Raw genomic sequence first — 22,154 nt, forward strand, 5'->3', positions numbered from 1 at the left:
TAAAAAATTAAAAAAAAATTGTTTACAAAAAAGAAATAAATTAATAGAAAAAGCAGAGTGAAAAAAGTAAACCAATGTTTAAAACACATTACAAAAAAGGATATTTCTAGCTGTGTCCATAAAAATAAAATAAATTAATGAAACAACTGTTAACTACATTTACATTCAGTATTGCTTTAGGCAGTCCAAGTCAAAACTAAAACATTTTCTTAAATACAGTATAAACCACTTAAACCCTCACTAAGATTGGCCAGCTTGGAATAGGGATGTACGATTCATTTCTGTGTTTTGGTTAGGCTTACTATACGTCCGGGATTAGCTTGGACAGTCCTTGTTTTCTAGTGTTGTCTGGGGTTACAAAAATGTCTGGGGTTTGAGAATTTTATGACTAGCGAGGACTTTTTTAATTTCAGATCTATATGTACGACAATGCGTTTTAAACATTCTCTTACGGTTGTGCATCTCTCAGCTGACCTTGGAGCAAGTGTGACGTCAATTTTGACGTAGGCATGGCTACCGGTCTCGCCACAACTTTTTACTTAGTCATTTGGTAACACAACAGGGGTAATGTGTTAATGTTGTTTTCATGTGTGAAGTAACTCGTCTACACGTTTTTGATCATTTTATCTTATTCGTTTTTTGTTTCATCGTTTAGCGATGGGCAAAAGAAAATGTGTGTTTAATGTTAACCTGCAACAGGAATACAAATTTTTGAGATTGTGCAATAATGGTAACAATGAATGTGTTTATTGCACACTGTGTACTGGAGAATTTTCTGTTATACATAAAGGAAAGGTGATATTGAAGACCACGTGAAAACAGCTAAACATACGAGTGCTATTAATGCTACTGCTTCAGCAAACATAAGAGATTTTTTTAAAGCCAAAGATGGGAATAACAATAACAGTGATCTGGATTGTGTTGCTAAAGAAGCTACGTTTTGATGACAAGACTGCTAGACATGAACTCAGTTTCAAAACATCAGACTGCACATCTAAATTGGTTAAAAAGTTATATGACCCAAAATTTTCATCTGTTAGAACCAAAACTGAGGCAATTATTGTTAACATTATTTTGCCATTTATATTTGATAATGTGTTGTGTTCTTTGGAAAACATTGATTATGTAACAGTAATGATGGATAGCTGAAACACAAATAAAGTGAAACTTGTTCCGATTGTTATAAGATATTTCAATCTGGTGGAGGAAATTCAAGTTAAACTTTTAAATTTCGATAAGTGTCAGATGACACTGTTCAAATTTTGATTCAGTATCTTTTGCAGTGTGTAAAAAAAATACAAACTTGAAAATTTGGTTTGTTATACTACTGATAACACTAACAGTAATTTTGGTGGTGTGAAGAGAAAGGGGAATGAAAATATGTTCAGAAAAATTCAAAGTGATTTAGATAGACCTATTTTAGGAATTGGTTGTTCAGCCCACATTGTACACAGTTCAGTGGAAACAGCATGTGATTCTCTACCCGTGGACATAGAAATTATTGTTATAAAAATTTATAAATATTTTCACATATATACAATAAGAGTAATGAACCCTAAAGAGTTCTGTGAATTTATGGAAACAGATTACAAAAAAGTATTATGTCATAGCAGTACAAGGTTCCTTAGTTTGTTACCTGCAATAAAAATAATTGTTTTCATTTTTGATGACCTAAAATCATACTTTTTATCTTACGGTAAATGCCCAAAATTGTTATTTGATTTTTTTTGAAAATCTAGAAAGTGAACTGATTTTGAAATTTCTAAACGGTACTGTACAGTTATTTAATAATATAGTGTTGAAATTGGAAGCTAATTCTACCACAGCTACAGAAGCATTTCAGACATATTCTGAATTAATTTGTCAACTTCAGGAAAGAAAAACCCACAAGTTTATAACATCTTCTGCCAAAGAATTGCTATACACTCTAAAAGAAAATAATGATGTTCAGGAACAAAAATTCTTCTCAAGCATAGACAATTTTTATAATTCTAGTATCCAGTACTTGTGAAGAACCAGTTTTCAGTGGATAAATTTATGAACTGAAACTGCCTGGTCTGATTTAGAAGAGAGTGCATAGCTTTTTAATGAAATTATAAAGGATTCCATAAATACTGATGACCTATTTGATGGATGTACATTGTTGAATCAGGTAACTCAAAACCAAAGGGTAGATTGTGGTTCAAGTTCTGAGAAAGTACCAGAAACTATTGAAGAGAAGAGGAAAACAATTTTTAAGGTGTTTCAAAAGACTGATATTTCATGTTGTAACATTTCTAAAATCGTTGAGTTTGCAATGTCTTTGTCTGGGACATCTGCTCCAGTTGATAAAGTTTTTTCAATTTCAGGAAACATTTGGTCTGCAGAAAGAAATAGACTTTTAGTATATACTGTTAAACATCTGCTAAATGTTAAAATTAATTCAGAACTTACTTGTTATGAATTTGATGATGTAATTAAAACAAACAAACCATTTCTGAAAAAAGTTATGTCTAGTGAAAAATACAACTGAAGAAATAAAGTTTAATGTTTCAGTAAACTGTTAGGACTTTTAAGTAATTTCAAAACTATTTCCTGGGTTGGATATAAAAAAAATATGGTAAGCTTAGTTTTGGTCACAATTTTATTTCATAATCTTGGAATTGTTTTGGAGAGTTTTGGAGAATTGTCTTGGAGATGTCTTTGTCTGGGACATCTGCTCCAGTTGATAAAGTTTTTTCAATTTCAGGAAACATTTGGTCTGCAGAAAGAAAAAGACTTTTAGTATATACTGTTAAACATCTGCTAAATGTTAAAATTAATTCAGAACTTACTTGTTATGAATTTGATGATGTAATTAAAACAAACAAACCATTTCTGAAAAACGTTATGTCTAGTGAAAAATACAACTGAAGAAATAAAGTTTAATGTTTCAGTAAACTGTTAGGACTTTTAAGTAATTTCAAAACTATTTCCTGGGTTGGATATAAAAAAAATATGGTAAGCTTAGTTTTGGTCACAATTTTATTTCACAATCTTGGAATTGTTTAACATAGTTACAAAGTTTGTTGTGGTAGCTTATAAATTTTGGGTCTGGTTTTGTTAAATTTTTAAACAACTCCTTACATCATTTTGATGTCAGTTCAAAGAATGATTAAACCTCCTACATGGTCAAAAACCGTATATTAAGATTAATGAGACGTCAACAAAAAGGGCCTACAATGTTAAGAAGTTATAAAAGCCTTTTTATCAGACCCTTGTTTTTCTATAAATGTGTTAATACTTTAAAAAGTAGTTAATAAGAACGAACAAATCACAATTTACAGGCTTAAAGATTTATAAGGGTTTTTATTCAGGTCTCAACATATTGTTAAAAGTAAATAAAAACTATAAGAAGACCAAATTATTACCTTTTGTATTAGTTAAAAAAATTTTAATATAAATTTAATAAAAACCATAAAAAGTATAGATTATCTATTAGAAGAAATAATACTATTTCATTTACTTTTTATTTTAAAAGTTCATGAGATGACGGATTTTTTTTCTCTCTTTCACAATGAAAAAAAAACATCGAAGGGTTTGAACAGGGGCAGTTTCGCGGAACTTTACTTTTCCGTAGAAATGACCGCTACTGCTAGTAAAAAATATTTCTCGATCCTTTATTTTGATGTATTGCGATGATTAAAATTTACAATTTTCTATCCCGAATCTGAGATGAGGTAAAAATTAACACGTATAAGTATTATCATCTTTAATCCACCGGGTTGATCTAGTGGGGAACGCGTCTTCCCAAATCAGCTGATTTGGAAGTCGAAAGTTCTAGCGTTCCAGTTCTAGTAAAGGCAGTTAATTTTATACGGATTTGAATAATAGAACGTGGATACCGGTGTTCTTTGGTGGTAGGGTTTCAATTAACCACACATCTCAGGAATGGTCGAACTGAGACTGTACAAGACTACACTTCATACACATACACTCATACATATCATCCTCATTCATCCTCTGAAGTAATATCTGAACGGTAATTCCCTGAGGCTAAACAGGAAAAAGAAAGAAAGAAAGTATTATTATTTAATGAAACGTACACGAATTTTGACTCTAGTAGTAGTATTTAAATAACGATACCGTTGAAATAAAATTTTAATTTAATTGAAATATCAAAAATTACAGTGCCGACACATTTCAACTGCCATTTTCATACATAAAAATTTGACCCGTGCTACTTCCGACAATATTAATATGTTCATGCATAACTTTTTGCCGGGCGCGTTGGCGCAAATCTGCTACTGGTTGGGAAATTTTGCTGATAAAAAATGTTTGGTTGGCTGCACTGGCTTGCCTGTACATAACATACGGTTAAACTTTACGAAATAACGAAATAACTTTGTATTCGTGAACGTTTAGTGAGTAAGAGACATTTTTAAGTATAGTATTGCAGAATTGACATCTGATTTGCTTCCACGCGCCTGATAATGAAAGTTTAATTTCTTAGTGGTGTTACTAATTTTATAATTTTTATTCATTCTTTGATTAATTATCATAAATAAGCTTATCTTACACTATCATAATTAAGCTTATAGTTTTGCTTTATTTAATTTTTTAATTTATATTTTGGTCTTTGCGTCATACATATACTTTAGTCAAATGCTGTTCTCTATCAATCGTAATATTTGTTTATTTGTCAGGGAGATGGCTTCAAGATGCAGTTATTTGAAAGATAGTGATAAAGAAAATTCTTATTTGATTGCTCTGATGAAGAAAACGATCAAATCTTTTTCGATTCAGAATGGAGTGATGATGAAGAAGAAGTGAAGATTAGTGAAGACCACGATTCAGTTTCCGAACACGATTTGCTATCAGACAAGGACGATAGTGATTCCGAATTTATGGTGGGTCGAGATGGAAATAAAAAGTGGTATAAGAGTGATTTTACCAAAATTAAATCTTACCAAATTCAAAATCTTACTAAATTAAATTTTACCATCAAAATTAAATCGTGCTTCTAGATTAGAAGCACGTGGAATTACTGATGAAGTGGAAGGTTTTCAAAAAATACTGGATGATTCTATATTGCAAGAAGTTGTTCTTCAAACGAATTCCTTTATAAGAAGAAAAAGAGATGATATCAAATACTCAAGACAGCGTGACTGTAAGAGACGTATGAAACGGAGATTTTGGCCCTACTTGGAATTTTATTTTTGTTAGGTGTAAAAATGTTGAACCATACAGATGCGGTAGAAGTTTATAGTCATCTGATGGGACAGGAATGATCATATTACGTGCATGTTATGAGTTAAAAGCGGTTTTTATTTTTTATTTAGGTCGATGCGTTTTAATGAAAAGGATTCCAGACTTCAGAGACAAAAACTGACAAAACTAGCACCTATCAGAACAGTTTTGGATACTTTCAGAAAAAACTTCGGGAAACTTTATTCTTATAGCAAATTGTGACAACTGATGAAAAAATCGAGCCTTTTAGAGGAAGATGCGGTTGGATTCAGTCCATCCCAAGTAAACCAGCCAAGTATAGTTTAAAAATATTCGCCCTTTCTGACGCAAAAACATTTTACACTAGTAAATTTGAAGTGTATTGCGGAATTCAACTTCCAGGGGAATATGCATTTCCTAATAAACCTTACGGTATTAATAAATCAATATATTTAAATTTAAAAAAAGGAGATGAAGTCATATTCGAACCGATGTGTCTTCCCCTTGTAAGATCCAAATACTTCATTAATAAAAATTTCATTTGGTTACAACTCTGGAACCAATGAAAATAAGTACCACTTATGATATATTGTTGAAAAGCTCTCAATGAGGGCTTATTACTGCAGTTAAGAAAAAGTCCAAAATTCAAATATTTTGGGCTCTTTTTGAATAGTTTTGCTCTAGTCGATTGCAACCAAAAGAGGAGATGCACTATAACATGTTACAACAATCCTAAATCCAAAATTTCAACATTCTACGACTAATCCTTTTTGAGTTATCCGAGATACATACGTACGTACAGACGTCACGCCAAAACTAGTCAAAATGGATTCAGGGATCGTCAAAATGGATATTTCCATTGAAATTTGAAAACCGAAATTTTTCACGATCACAACACTTCCTTTCGTAAAAGGAAGTAAAAATGACAATGAGGGAAATTCCAAATAAAATGACAGTTAACAAACGATGTCCAGCTGGATCATCAATTTTTGGTTTTCAGAAAAATAAGACATTAGTTTCCTATGTCACAAAAAGTAATAAAGCGGTATTACTTTTATCAACAATGCATGACGCAGGAACTGATGATGAAACTGTTAAGCTACATATTATATTAGTTTATAATGCCTCCAAACGGGGTATTAATATAGTAGATAAATTACGTAGCTCTTACAATGTTGCCAGAAAAACTAACAGATGGCCAATGGCACTATTTTATGCATTACTCAATGTCGTAAGAATCAGTGCCCAAGTATTATATACCTCAAACTCAAAAAACAAAACATTAAGAAGGAAATTATTCCTCAAATATTTTACATTGAAACTGATGCAACCACATTTCAAAAAAAGAGCAAATATTCGGAGTTTTGGGGAAGACTTACAAGTATTTTTAAAAGTGTATAAAACTTCAACTGAAGAAACGGAAAAATCGCCAGATTTAAAGGTAAATGTGGAAGGAAACGTGCGTGGTCGTTGTACATTTTGTGGTAGAAGAAAAATAAATATATTCCTTTGAAGTGTAATTCGTGTAAACGATTTGTCTGCAAAGAGCGCAGCAATACAAAAAGTGTTTGCAATGTTTGTGAGCATTTGGATATGGAGGAATCAGTGGATATGGAATAAATTTGAAAATCGTTTTCAATAATTTAATAGAAAAGAATAATGTAGTACAATAACAGTATGTCTATTTTTACACACAAACAAAAATGTAAAAAAAAACTTGTCTTGTTAAATTTTTTATGGCGTCCTAAGAGATTTGTACCGTAAGAGATTTTAGCAAATCGTTTACCCGTTGTGTTTTGTGCAGTTGAGACTAATCACTTATTCTTGTTTCATAAAAATTGGTGCAGCAGTTTTGGAGTTACAGGATGACAAAAATCTGTCCAATTACGTTAATCTCTTCAGCAGTAGAGTATAACGACTGATTCATAGCGAGAAATATTCACTAAAAAAAGATAATAAAGAAAAAAATTTAGCAACACATATTTTAGATCACATAGTCTCGGCTCAATTTCCGGTAGTAATATCTGTTTATCTATCTCATCTTCCTCGTTTACATGAATCCGAGATCGTAATTCTAACACACACGTGCGCTAACAAATTTCCCATCTAGAATCTTCAGATCTCTTTGTTTAATGAAATAAACTTAAAATACTTAAAAGTCGAATAGAATTTTTAATATGATTGATGTTTAAATATAATAATAATAATAATATAAAAATCATAGTGTGATGAAAAAATTTGATGTTTAAAGATATTGCACCAATAAAAGAGATGGTAAAAGGATTAGATAAAAAGTTGTAAACAAATTATTTTTAAATAGATTTAACGAAGTGCTTTGCGCATCGCGTTCTTCCTCTGATAACAAGCAGACTTAACACAATACTACTGTTCGTTACAAAGCCGTCCGGTCTTTCTTATACTATGAACACTTCTATGTGGTTGGTGCGTGATCTATTTTTTACCTTATTTTCAGGTAAGTAATTATTAAATAAATTATAACAAATATTTTCATCCATTTGTGTTTTATGTATATAATTAAATATAAGTTATTATTATCATAAATGTTATTTATATTTCTAAACGTTTTATTCTTATATTGTAACTGAACTATATGTGCAGTATTCAATAAATAAATTCAATATTTTGTAGTAACTCCTTACATCAATATAATAAAAAATTAATAAAAATATAGATCTGAAAATGTTTAATTTTCTGCCACTCTGTCCAAATAACAGGATATAAAATTTATTAAAAATAATTTAATCAAATTCACATTAATTAACCATTTTCGATTATTATATTTTTTAAAAATCTTCTTTTAATTTCTAGTTCTTTCTTATTAACTAAAGTAAATAAAATAATAATCAATGATGTAAAACTATTTTTTCAAGTTGATTTATTTTCCATTACGAACTCTTTGAGTGTTGACTCACTACAATTATCTAAAACGTATTCAGTTTTTGAAATCATATTTGTGCAAATGCATGTGTAATATATTGCTTACGATTTTACCTGATAAAACGTAATTTTACTAAATTAATATATAGTTTACTCATTTTTAAAATTTGAAAAGAAAATCATATCTAAAAAAAATATTTACTTCGTAAAGACTGTTGATCTAAACAAATATTCCAAAAATTAGTTTCCAAATTTATTCCAAGATAACATTTTTAGATGTTAAACAATCTATTTTTAGATGGTAATCTTATCTATTTTATTTGTTGTAAAATAGACATTTATCTTAACCCTAATTAAAAATATTCACTGAGGACTCAATCCTCGAGGCAAAAAGATTTTTTTCTCAAGATAACTTTTTTCGATGAAGGATTTGTTGATTTGTCCTGGTAAAAAAAATTCAACTGATTTTATTGAAAGGATGAGGTTTTGAGTTGTTAACCGGTATATATATTTTTTAGGTATGTTCAAGCTATCTATCTATCCATTTGATGGATCGATTTCATAAATTTATTTTTTCGAGGAAGCTTTGGAGCTGTTTTCTCAAAATAAATAGAAAAACATTTTTTAATTAAAAAATATACAGTTTACGTAGACGATTTGATGAATTTTTTTCATTTTTTGTCTCGATCGTTTGTTTAACATTGTATATAGTAAGAGACATACTATATAACCTGCTATCATTCTTATAGCATTTTCATGTGAAAAGTCAATCAAAATAGTGAGAAAGTTAAGAATTAAAAAAGGAACGCAGTGATATCCAAAAAAATTACAATGAATTGTAAACCGTACGGTAAGAATCTCGCAGATATTATTTTTTCGTTTAAGTCCTAGTAAAGCCAGTTATTTTTACACGGATTTGAATACTAGATCGTGGATACCGGTGTTCTTTGGTGGTTGGGTTTCAATTAACCACACATCTCAGGAACGGTCGAACTGAGAATGTACAAGACTACACTTCATTTACACTCATACATATCATCCTCATTCATCCTCTGAAGAATTATCTAAACGGTAGTTACCGGAGGCTAAACATGAAAAGAAAGAAGATATTATTTTTTCAACCCAAAAAAAAATTTCTGTAATTTAAATAAAACTGTTTTTAACAAAAACAAGTATCAAAAAAAGTAAGACACTACATTTCTATTATATAAATCCGTTATTAATTTAGAATTTAAAAAATAAAAATAAAATGTTAAATATATGTAATAGACAATAGATATACAATAATATATAACAAATAACGTTTAAGCGTTCCATATAATAGGCGGAAAATAGAAAAATTTGTTACAAAACTCTTACCGGCCCGATTTAATTTATATATAATACATATCACAATTACAGAAATAACAATTCTTGTGATTATTTGTTGTTTAATAAATTAAATCGGGTAGGTAAGAGTTTTATAACAAATCTTTCTATTTTTTGCTTATTATATGGAACGCTTAAACATTGTTTAATAATATCTATTATTGTATATCTATTGTCTATTTCAAATATTTAACATATATTTAAAAAAAATAAAATTCTAAATTAATAACAGATTCTAATAATAGAAATGTAATGTCTTTATCTTTTTTGATATCGGTATAATTTTGTTAACAGTTTTATTTATATTACAGAAATTCTTTTTTGAGCGGAAGAAATTATATCTGCGAGACACTTGCCGTACGGTTTACAATTTCATCGTAATCTTTTTGGATATCACTGCATTTTGTTAGATTATTTTTTTATTTTTTTATGAATTACTGTTTGTTATCTTATGTATTTATTATTAAAATTTATTACTTTTCTAGAACAAGCAAATATACATTTTTTTAATTTCTCGGCCAATTTTTTTTGTTGATAATCATATCATTCACTTCATATCATATTTTTCCTTTTTTAATAAAACTAGTATAATGTCCTTCACGAATCGAATATTCATGATACAATATTGGACTTATTACTTTTAAGTGTAATCCTCGATTTTTATCGTATCCCTGGACAGACTTTTTATATTATTATTATTATTAAATGAAATGTTTTTTATTTTTCCATCAGGTAGTTCAAATAGTTCTAACTGTAGAATAAAAACTTCACCATTGGAATTTATTTCTGTTTTATGTAACAAATCTTTGTTGCCACATTTGCAACACTTTTCTACTGTTCGTGTTTTTTTGTGTTTTATTAGCAGCTATAACCTTTTGTAAACTAATACTTTTATTTTATTTTTTTTTTAATGAGGCGATGAGGATTAAATAATTATTTCATATTCAGTTCTTTCATTTACATAAGAGCATTTACTGTTAAAACAAGCTGTAGATATTTTCTTTTAAATTTTATTATTTCAAGTATATTATTAAGATTTTGCACGATACTAGATCATTCGAAAATTCAAAGGCGCCGTTAAATACTGCTGTCCAGCGGCGCAATTCGTAGACCCGCCTTTTTGAGAAAAAAGTGACATTTCGCGTCCCGCGGTTCATCAAATGGAAGAAAAAACGTTGTCTAACAAAATTCGAAGTATTTTTTGAAAGTATTCTTTATTACAAATCAATTGAACAGAAATATAATGTTTTCATGCTTATTTTATAATTTGTTTCCCCATTTTCATTTCACTTTTAGGTTAGGTCATGTTTAGAACTGTAAACATAGTTTGTTGACTTGCCGTGTCGTTTAGTTCTGCGGACTCTTACCGGTGAAGATCTAACGAACATCTTGATACGTATTATCACATTCCACACAGCCTTAGATATGGTGTCAGTGTCTTAATGACGTTTCTCTTTATTTTATAAATTTTTATGACACCGGTTTCTTTCCTTTGAGTTACCTGCGTACAGTTATTTTTTTATTTTCCTGTACAAAATAAAAAATCATATTTTTAAACCTATTTAAATTAAAAAAAAAAATTAAAAATAAAACTGAAAATTTGTAATGTAATAATCTTTTAAAAATGAAAAAAAACGATTAATTTTTCAATTTTTCCTTAAATTTCGACTCGTTGAAATTGACCGAAACTAAAAATAATTTATACTAACCCTACTTCGACGCCGGCTTCTAAAATTCGTAAGTTATAGAAGAATTGAAAAATATTATTTTTATATTAAAAAATTTGGTAAAGAAAGTAAAAAAAAAGTTAATTTTTCTGCAATTACTCAGTAAATAATTTATTTATAGACTTCGTTGGGGTCTTAAAACACTCATTACATGAGGCTACAGACAATGACCAGCATCCTCATTCAATTTCGAGAGGCGTTTAAAGGGAACATACTTGTCTGCTACTCGAAGCCTTATCTCAATGGCATTCAAATCGAGATATCACAGCAACTAATATTAAGATGCAGAATTACCCTAATGTTTTCATGGCCCAAAACAAATTTACCGTGATTGATATCCTCATACCTTATTACTGCAAAAAAAATCAACCCCAAAAACTCTCAGATCTCAACTTTGACGACAAACTCAGGAGTTTTACTGTATTTCAGATTTTAACAATTATAAAATTTTTATAATTTATTAGTAACATAATCCACAATTTAAAATTTTGTAAAATTTTTCGAATGATATTTTTTTTAAATTCAACAAAATAGTAATTGTTCATAAGTTGTAACTTATATTTGACTTAGTGTGGTTGGTAATTAATTAATTAGAATCTCTAACGTTTTTATTTTTACCCAAGTACTTAGGACCAAATGCACTGATTTTGACAATTAAAGAAATAAAATTGTAAATGTTCCTCGCATGGTTTGATTATGAATTACTTTTTAATAGTTAATAGTTAAATTAAAAGAAGATATTTCAAACAAAAAAATTAAATAGTTAAGTTACAATTAGATTATTTTTCAACAATTAAAGCTATTTTTATCTTCTGCATGTTGTCATTAAGTATGAATATATATATACACGCACAGAATGTTTCATTTTAATCGCCCCAGGCGATTTTCTCGTAAACTATGCAGAATACAAAAAAAAAATGACCTAAACAAAAGTTACTCAGACTGAGGGGGGACAACTCATGATGACCTTGAATTTGACCTTGACTTTATTTCAGGGTAACACGATTTTTTCAAATGGAATGTCCGATTTTTGACCCCATCAATGAAAAGAACAGAAAAAAAATTACGTTGGAATATGCGGTCACACAAATGACCTTGAAACGTTTTTGAAGGTCGTACGACTAAACATCAGAGATAATGTTATACGGGTGCGTATAATGCAGTCACTGGTTTCTAAGTTGTGAAAAGAGGATTGGTATCTGGTACTGTTCCGTATAACACTATCTCTGATAACCCGTATAATATTATCTCTGATGGTTAGCCGTATGGCCTTTAAAAAAGTTCAAAGGTCATATATGTGACCATATATTCCAATGTAAAATTTTCTGCCCTTTTCATTGGTAGGGTCAAAAACAGGTCATTCCATTTGAAAAATCGTGTTAACTTTGAAATAACATAAAGGTCAAATCCAAGGTTCCCATGAGGTGTTCCCCACTAATCTGAGTAACCTTTGTTTAGGATATTTTTTTGTAGTACGCGTAATTTACGATAAATAGCCTGGGGGATTAAAATCACTATCTCTCTCTCTCTCTCTCTCTCTATATATATATATATATATATATATATATATATATATATATATAGCATCCCTCGCGGCTTTGCCCACGGTAAATGGTTAGTTACTTGTGTTTTCAGTAACGATCAGAGGGCTCTGCCCACTGGAACCCTCCGTGTTTATTAAATTCATTCTTGTGAGAATGGTAATGATGAATACCAATAAAGTCTGTTGTGTTTATAAAAACTTATTAGTGTATTGTAATTTCTTCAGAGCAACAGTTTGGTCAGCACAGGACCTGAAACTTTAAGTGATCTGAAGAATCGGGGTTTCAAAATAGTCGGTCTCCATCTTAAAAATAGTATTTATGGCTGATTACCCGTCCTTCGTACTGGTGAAAATGTATTTTACCTGGTTCTTAGCGTTACTCGACAAACACCACTAGGAGGTGACCGTATTCGTTTCTTTTTATTTTTTTATTTTATGTTTTTTAGTCAAGTAAGGAGGGTACATGCAGCCAGTCGCGTCACAGAAACAGTAACGTGGCAATAGCTATATTGGTTGAGCCGCTGCGCCGTACACGTCGCACTTCTTAAAAATCGAAATTCAAAAACTTAGAAATGGTTTTTAGATATTTATCCGGAATATTTGCAAGCATAAATCAAGTGAATATCTCGTTTAGTACAGTCAGAAATTAATTTGCAATCATTGGTCAACATTTTTTTACCTATCTTCATCCCTTTCAAAGGTCGAATTTCAAAAATATCGAGAAATTGTTTTTAGATATTCACATGAACATTACACACATCAAAAATCAAGTCGATGTCTTTGTTCACCAAGAAATTAAAAAAAATGGTGGGTTTCAAAAAAAAATCAAAAATCAATTTTAATCCTTTAAACTCGGAATTAAAAAAAAATATAAAATTTATTTTTTAGATATTTACATGAATATCATACACACCAAAAATCAAGTTGATATACTTTTTTTGTTAATGATAAATTAAAAAAAAAAAAAAAAATAGTGAATTTCATTCTTTAAACCCACAATTTAAAAAAAATACTTACTTAGTGTGGAATTACACTTTGTATTCAAATTTTCATCAATTATTTTCAGTATTTTTTGCAGGGCATTGAATATAAATCAGTCACAACATGTTGTTTTATATATATATATAAATAGATAGATAGCCTAAAATCATTCTGATTACAAATCTATTTTCATGCGGAGGAAACAAATTGAAAAGCATTAGGCTACAAACAATGTGTAGTATATTGTATGACTTATCATGCCTCTTGATGTATTTAATTAAAAAAAAGAATCTGCTAACATTTGTCATAAAAATTTTAATAATAGAATAAATAATTTATTACCCGTAAACAGTAGATATTACTTATACATGGCAAGTATTTTAATAAGTTTTACTATCTTTATTACCATATTAACCTATGTGATACCTACTTTATTATCATATTAAAAAAATTAACAACTTTCATGGAACTATGTAATCTTGATTACGATAAAAAATATCTTATTATACAATTTAAATTCATTTAAATGAACAACTTAAATTGTACAGCTTAAATTTTTTAAATGTTTATAATTATCTAAAATGATGATAACAAAACAATTCGTTTCTTATAATTGATTCAGTTTTCTAATCCCTTAGAATAACATCTAATATTTAACCACATACAGTACCTTCATAATTTTAGTGTTTGAGGCAAACGATCATTATTTACTAATAAAAATTTCTATTCAAGAGTGTTTAATTGCTTTAAAAATCTTAAAATTTAATAACTTAGATGATGGCAACAGATATTTTATCAGTAACGTGCAAAACGATTTAAAAAGAAATATTTTATAATAATATATAAATGACAAAATCAATAAACTAAAAACAAATATTTCCAAAGTATGAGCTCTACAAAGGAGATTATCATAAATTTGCCTCAAATAATTATTAGAAATATTCTCAAACTGTAATTTAGTTAGAAATAATTTTATTATTCATAATATTATGTATTATTTAAAACTTTACTGTTTAGAATATAAAACATTCTGGTTCAAATTCTGTTCAGGCTTGTCGTTTATTAAATAGATGTCATAAGTCAGTGTTAATTTATGGTTGTTAAAGAAACTATTTATAGAGATTTTCTTGATATCAGCAAGCTCCTTCAGTTCTGATAGGTAAAACAGAAGTTTTTTTTTAATTCAGTACACTTTCTTGAAACAATAAGTCATTTTGTTTTTAATTATTAAACTATTCACTTTCAAAAGAATAGCGTCTCTTTTGCATAGGATTTATTCGATCAGTAATAATACAGGCAGTACTGATAATGATCATCTTATAAAAAAGATTGGTAAACCCTAATTACCTTATTGTTGCAATAAAACCTTATTGGTATACCTTATTTGTTGCAATTCAAATAACAGCAGCATTTTAGAACTAGTTCGAGAGAGGAGTGAAAAAATACTGAATTATAAATAAGCTTACAGATTATTATTAAGTAATTATCCATTACAATTACTTTTTATCGTCAGAGTTCTCCAAAACTACAAGACTAAAATTATCTCATAAAAAACTGCATTGTGTGTTTTCATTCATGTATTACTGCAGGAATATTTCATTTCTGTGCAGAAAACATGATGTGTGTATTATTATTACTTTTTACAATATAAAATTTAAGGTTTTATATTTGGAATTTAGATGAAGCATGAAATGTAAGCTAAACCAAAAATGAATTGGCACAGAGTTTTTCAAATAACTGTTGCTATAGCAACAGATGTATAATTCTTAAGACCTTAAAGTTGTAAACATGACTCCCATGATGTAACCAGCTTACATTGCACAATTTTGTTATTTGGTTTGTTATAAAAATTATCTAAGTTTTACAGATTATTTTGAGTAAGTGTGTGTGAATTATTTGTAAAATTCTGTGAAAAAATAGCTATATCTTATCAAGCAAATATGACCTTGCATATTGGTTTTTATTAAAAAGTATAATTTTTAAATTATTTTGTGGTTGGAATTGTATTTATCTTGGTTTTTGTAATCAGGTTTTTACAATCTATTAGTTAGTGGTATATATAGCCCTTATTAATTTCTATATTAAGATAACACAATTTTTGAAATTAATTAAATTTTTTTTTGGAAATCATTACATCAGTTAGTATTTGAGTTAAATAAAACCACACTTCATAACCCAAAAACAGTCTTTCTGCAGCATATTGATCTTGATACTTTTTGTGTTCATTTGATTATTATAACTTGAAAACAACCTGGAAAACAACAAAAATTTTTTCTTGAATTTTGAAAGGGAATTTAATTTTCTGGGATTGGGATAAGCAAGAAAATCTTTATCATTTTCAGTTTTTCCAGTATTTTATTTTCTTTCTTATTTATTTTGTAGTAAAAACAGTAAGTCTATATAACATAGAGAGCATTAAATTTTCTTTTTATACTTCATAACTGATCTTAAACAGTTGAATTATATTTTGTACTAGTATAAAAATATAATTTTTGAAGTTGAATTTTGTAGAAAAAGTTAAATATAAAAAACCGTTTAGAAAAACAAATTTAATAATTTACTTTAAGTAACTTTAAAAGTAAATTGAGATTGCTAAGAATATCAACATTTCCTGAAATTGGCATGACATCACATTTCTCAAATGAGACGTGATGTATATATATTTAAAGAAGATATATTAATCATTCATTTGGGTATCAACAAAAGTTCTATGAAGCATTCAGTTACTTTCCAAAACTGAATTATCCAATTGTCATTACATAATATAATAACCATTTACTTAAATATTCACTAGCACAATGTATTTAATTCATTTATAACCGTAATTTACATATAAACAATTAGGTGATCCATTTTACTAAGCTAATAGGTAGCATATCAACTGATTCAGACATAGTACTTGTAAAGTAATCAGAAAAAAGGTTTGTATGTAAATTTTTTAAATTAGCTTTCATTATCATTGTTTCATTTAATAATTCTACTTTGTTATTTTCTTTAGCGTAAAAATAATTTCACACGTTTAATAACTCGTTAAAAAATGAAAAATTATGTATTATCAATAAGATCTACAGTATAATATTAATTTAATTTATTATATTTATTTTACTTAATGTCATTATAATGTATAGCGGTTATAAATAAAATACATTTTCAACATTTATTTAATTTTCTAAAATTCTGTATATTATTTTATTAAATAATACATCTTTATATTAACTGAAATTTATGTTTTGATTATCATGTTAATAATAATTAAGCAGCCTTTGTAAAGAATCTTTGTTAAATATTATGCACCAGAATTCATTTATTAAGGTGCTTATCCATATACTTCTTAAATGAATAGTTATTAAAAAGTTATTTTGATTTTACCTTTTTAAACTTGTCTTAAGATCTTCAAGTTTGGAATATATCATAAAGATGATACCATCAGAAGTTTTGCATTTTACAGAAAAAGAACTAAGAATATTATTTAAAGTTAATTTGGAGACCTTTTAGATCCTTAATTAATCTGAAAATCAAATTGTTATACATTTTTCATAGTATATCTACCAAATTATATTATCTGTAATAAATAAATAATCTATTTTTCTAAAAATTCAGTTATTTATAATATGATACTACGTGCAAGAATAATGACTAATTTAATTTTGCCTTTGAATAATCTTTTCTTGAAGGCTTTCATTTTACGTCAGTTAACTATTGAATTAAAAAAAAAATCCTTAAATGCAGTGGATTTTTAATGAAAAATAAATCTTCTCTACATTGTTTGACCTTTTTTGATCAATTTTATTACCAAATGTTTTGTTCAACTTTTTTTTGCTGCTAATTATCTAAAGAAAAAAAGAAAAGAAAAGATAACGCAGGATAAGTTCCATTATTTTTGAAGAAAGTTTTCATTATGTTGTTAATTTATATTGTTTATGTCAAATTGAGGGTACTTGTAAATTACATGTTTTTTTAAATGTGTTGAGATTTTGCTTTGAGAACAAAGGCATATAAGCAAGGACCTTAATATGCTTTTGTTGTCAATTTTATTTAATTAGTGAACCATTTAAAAACTTTTCCCGCAAATTTATTTTAAATATAAGTAAAAGATTTTCTTTTATAGACACTGTATTACACTAATTAAAGAATAAAAAAAAAAAAAAATAGAATTTTCTGCATCCCATTCAATGCGTACATAAATATCTGCTCAAATAATTTTCATTAGTCAAGAGTTTTAAGGTTGAAATCCTAATAAAGGCAGTTACTTTTATACGGAATTGAATACTAAATCGTAGATACTGGTGTTATTTGGTGGTTGGGTTTCAATTAACTGCAAATCTCAGGAACGGTAGACCTGAGACTCTACAAAACTACACTTCATTCATATATATCATCCTCTGAAGTAATACCTTAGGCTAAACAGAAAAATAAAAAAAAACAATCTTCATTAACACCTTTGAGTTGTCAGTTACTTGGTAATTTTTTTTTTTATATTTAGTACCTTGTCAAATATTTATGTATTTATATACATTAATATTTATGTATTGTCAAGTAATAAATATCTTTAATCACATCTATTTTTTGTTTTAATTAATGATGTATTTTGTGACGATGTTCTGATTAAGGATTTACCATGATTTCCATTGATCCATCTAGATAAATGCTAATAAAGGCTAGATAAAGGCAGTAAGTCTTTTACTTCCTTGTATGAAGTAGAGGAAATATTATAATCACGAAAAATCTCAGTTTTCAGTTTTCAATGGAAATATCCATTTTGACCATCCCTGAATCCATTTAGCCTAGTTTCAGTGTGATGTCTGTATGTACGTACATACATACATACATTTGTACTTCGCATAACTCAAAAACGATTAGTGGTAGAATGTTGAAATTTTAGTATTTGGGACCGTTGTAACATCTAGTTGTGTACCTCCTCGTTTGATTGCAATCAACTGGAGCCAAAATGTGTTTACAGCCAGACCTCTAAATAAATTTTGATTTTGGACTCTTTTTAAGAAAAGCACTCAATGAAGGCTTATTAGCCTTCATTGAGTGCTTTTCAATGATACATCGTAACTGGTACTTATTTTCATTGGTTCCAGAGTTATAGCCCAATAAAATTTTAATTAATGAGATATTTGGTTCTTACAAGGGGAAAACACACAGTTCGAATCCGACTTCATATACATATATTTTTTAATTTAAATGTATTGATTTATTAATAATTATTAACCTCTGATGATAAAAAAAATTAACAATAAATAATAATTCAATAATAACAATACGAAAAAATCGATGTGGACACCACATGACTTCCTTTTGCGCATTTTAAATTACACATTTTTTTTTTTTAAATTAAAAGTACATAAAATTTTATTTCATTAATAACCTTTGATATTTTTACATATTTTTTTTTTATTACAAATGTAAAAATTTACGCATGTATGTACGTACGTACGTACAGACGTCACGCCGAAACTAGTCAAAGTGGATTCAGGGATGGTCAAAATGGATATTTTCGTTGAAATCTGAAAAACGAAATTTTTCGTTATCACAGTACTTCATACATGGAAGTAAAAATCAGAAGTTATTAGTGAAATAAAATTTTATGAACTTTTCATTTTAATTCAAAACGTTTTACAATCAGAGGTTAATAATTATTAATGAATCAATATATTTGAATAAAAAAATATATGTTTATGAAGTCGGTCGGATTCGAACCAATGTGTGCATGGTTACGGATCCGATACGTTTTCACTTACACCACATATATACTTGAACGACGTGAATCAAAATTAATAAATTAACTAAAATAAAATGTTAAGGAGGTTTTTAGAGTCATTTTTCTTGAGAATAATTGAATATTGCGTGTTAGGATTTTGTGATGGACACGTAAAGAGTGTACTATTCACATACCCAATATGGTTCAAATCGGTGTCCCGAAGCCCATGCCTTCCCCTTGTTAGCTAAAGTAATATGGATCTTAGGTGCCTTACACTGACTTAACTTTCTATAGAGAAAGGTCACTATAGTTATTTTATTTTAGAATTCGAAATAATTTGCTTAAGAAAAATTTTTTTTTAAACATTAAGCATTATGGATCATGTCCATTCCGTTCGTTATCGTTGTTTATTTGTGATAAAAGAATTACTCAATGCATTAAATTGTTATATTTTTTACAAAGATTAGTTATATTTTGAACAAACTGATAGAATGACATTTGGTTCGAATATGCAAGTGAAATAGAATTAATGAATAATACTGCGAACATTAAAACTTGGGGAATGAAGCTCATACAAAAGCGATTGTAATTGCAGCTTCAAAAAACTTTTATATTTTTGAAGAAATAAAATGTGACGACACGAATAAACGAAAGACTATAAGGAAATTACAAGATAGATGCGATTCAGGGCTCTTGAATAAAAATCATTTCTTGTTTAAAAAAAATACTTTCAACAATGACAATAATTCAATGTCTTTAAAACCTATATCGATACTCCTCTATATACTCATACAAACATTGCTCATTATTCTGCAATTTCACCTAAAGGTTTGAATATCATTCTTTTGAAACCAAAGTATAGACGAGATGTGAGACCTACTGAAAATTTACAGATTGTAGTAACAAGAGTTATAAATTCAGAATAAATATACAAAGACAAAAACCCTACAACACCATACTCATTTTAAACCCAGTAAAAATACGTTAAAAATATAAACTAAAAATTTAGTAACTTTTCCAGTTTTGTTTTTATTTTCATTAAATTTAATGAAAAAAAAAATATATATATAATATAATTATCATGAAATATGATATGCGTGAACAGGTAACACTTACTTGGTTTTCCATTTCTCTTTTATAAATACACAATCCTTTTTTATTTATGCATTTGTTTCAGTCTACTTGAAATAAATATCGCTATAAAATTTAGTAACCTTCTCTTGTTTTTTTGTTTTCGTTTTGTTGATGGTTAAATCATAATAATTTTAAAAAAAACATAGTATAGAGATATGACTTAAATTTATTTTTAGAGTAATAAAGGGACTTTTACTCTATCCTAATATTTCGGGTAAGATTGTTGAATTAATAATTGTATAAATATTTGATGTTAATAAAAACTAATATTTTAGCAATTGTGTAACTGTCCACTTTATTAAAGAATTGGAGGATCGTATCTCACTTTCAAATGAAATAAGTTTAAATGAAGTGCAACAAAAAAAGTGTATATGTAATTTAATAGGCGTACAAGGAAGTAATGTGATGTCCACATCAGATCTTTTTATCCATGCAGTAGCATACCTATCTGAAATATTTAGGCAGCACTGATCAAGAGTACTAGTTTTGGTGTTATTGTGGAGTAAGACTAACAATTTCATAAAAGGCCTAAAAAGTACTTGATGTTTTTACGAAAAATATTTAGGGTTTTTTCTGACAGCTTCTTTTTTCTTACAAACTGTGCAATAAACAAATATTTACATAGAAATTTAATAATAAAATGATACACAACATTTTCCGAAAATTCATACTTCGACTTACGAATGCTAACAAATTATATTATGTTCTAGACATGTAACAAACCGTGTGTATTCGTTACTCAGTACTAAGGATACTCATTATTCGGTTTTTACTTCCTTGTACGAAGTAAAGGAAGTATTGTGATCGCGAAAAATTTCGGTTTTCAGATTTCAACGGAAATATCCATTTTTGCCATCTCTTAATCCATTTTGACTAGTTTCGGCGTGACGTCTGTACGTACGTACGTATGTATCTCGCATAACTCAAAAATGATTAGCCGTAGAATATTGCAATTTTGAATTTAGGACTGTTGTAACATCAAGTTGTACACCTACCCTTTTAAATACAATTGACTGGACCAAAAGTGCCCAAAAAAGCCCAAAATAAAAAAAAATTGGATTTTTGACTTTTTCTTAACTGCAGTAATAAGCCCTCATTGAGAGCTTTTCAACGATATATCATAAGTGGTTCATTTTGATTTTCATTGGTTCCAGAGTTATAGCCAAATGAAATTTTAATTAATGAAATATTTGGATCTACCAAAGGGAAGGGACGTTGGTTCGAATCCGACTTAATCTTCTTTTTTTAATTTAAGTATATTTATTTATTGATAATTATTAACCTCTGATTGTATACATGTTTATGATTAGACAATAATTCAATAATAACAATGAAAGAAAAAAATATATATAAAAAATATGAAGTTAGCAATGAAATAAAATTTTACGTACTTTTCGTTAAAAAAAAATGAGTTATGTAATTTAATAGGCGTACAAGGGAGTCGTGTGTTCACATCAAATTTTTTTAAAAATTGTGTAATGTAAATTATACCGAAAGTTTTTGTATAACCTAGTGCTTTTACGTATTAATTGCCATACAGTATCGAGTATCTTAGTAACGAAATGCAGTAACGGGTATTCAAAAGGAAATTACCGAATACATGCAGGTA

At 28.2% G+C, this 22,154-nt stretch overlaps 1 pseudogene; it reads left to right on the forward strand.

The window, feature by feature from the left end:
- The window catches only part of LOC142326597 (uncharacterized), a 124,061-nt pseudogene that overhangs the window by 82,310 nt on the left and 19,597 nt on the right, over positions 1-22,154 (forward strand).

This window comes from Lycorma delicatula, chromosome 6, assembly GCF_047948215.1.
Source record: "Lycorma delicatula isolate Av1 chromosome 6, ASM4794821v1, whole genome shotgun sequence".
In the NCBI taxonomy this organism is placed as follows: domain Eukaryota; kingdom Metazoa; phylum Arthropoda; class Insecta; order Hemiptera; family Fulgoridae; genus Lycorma; species Lycorma delicatula.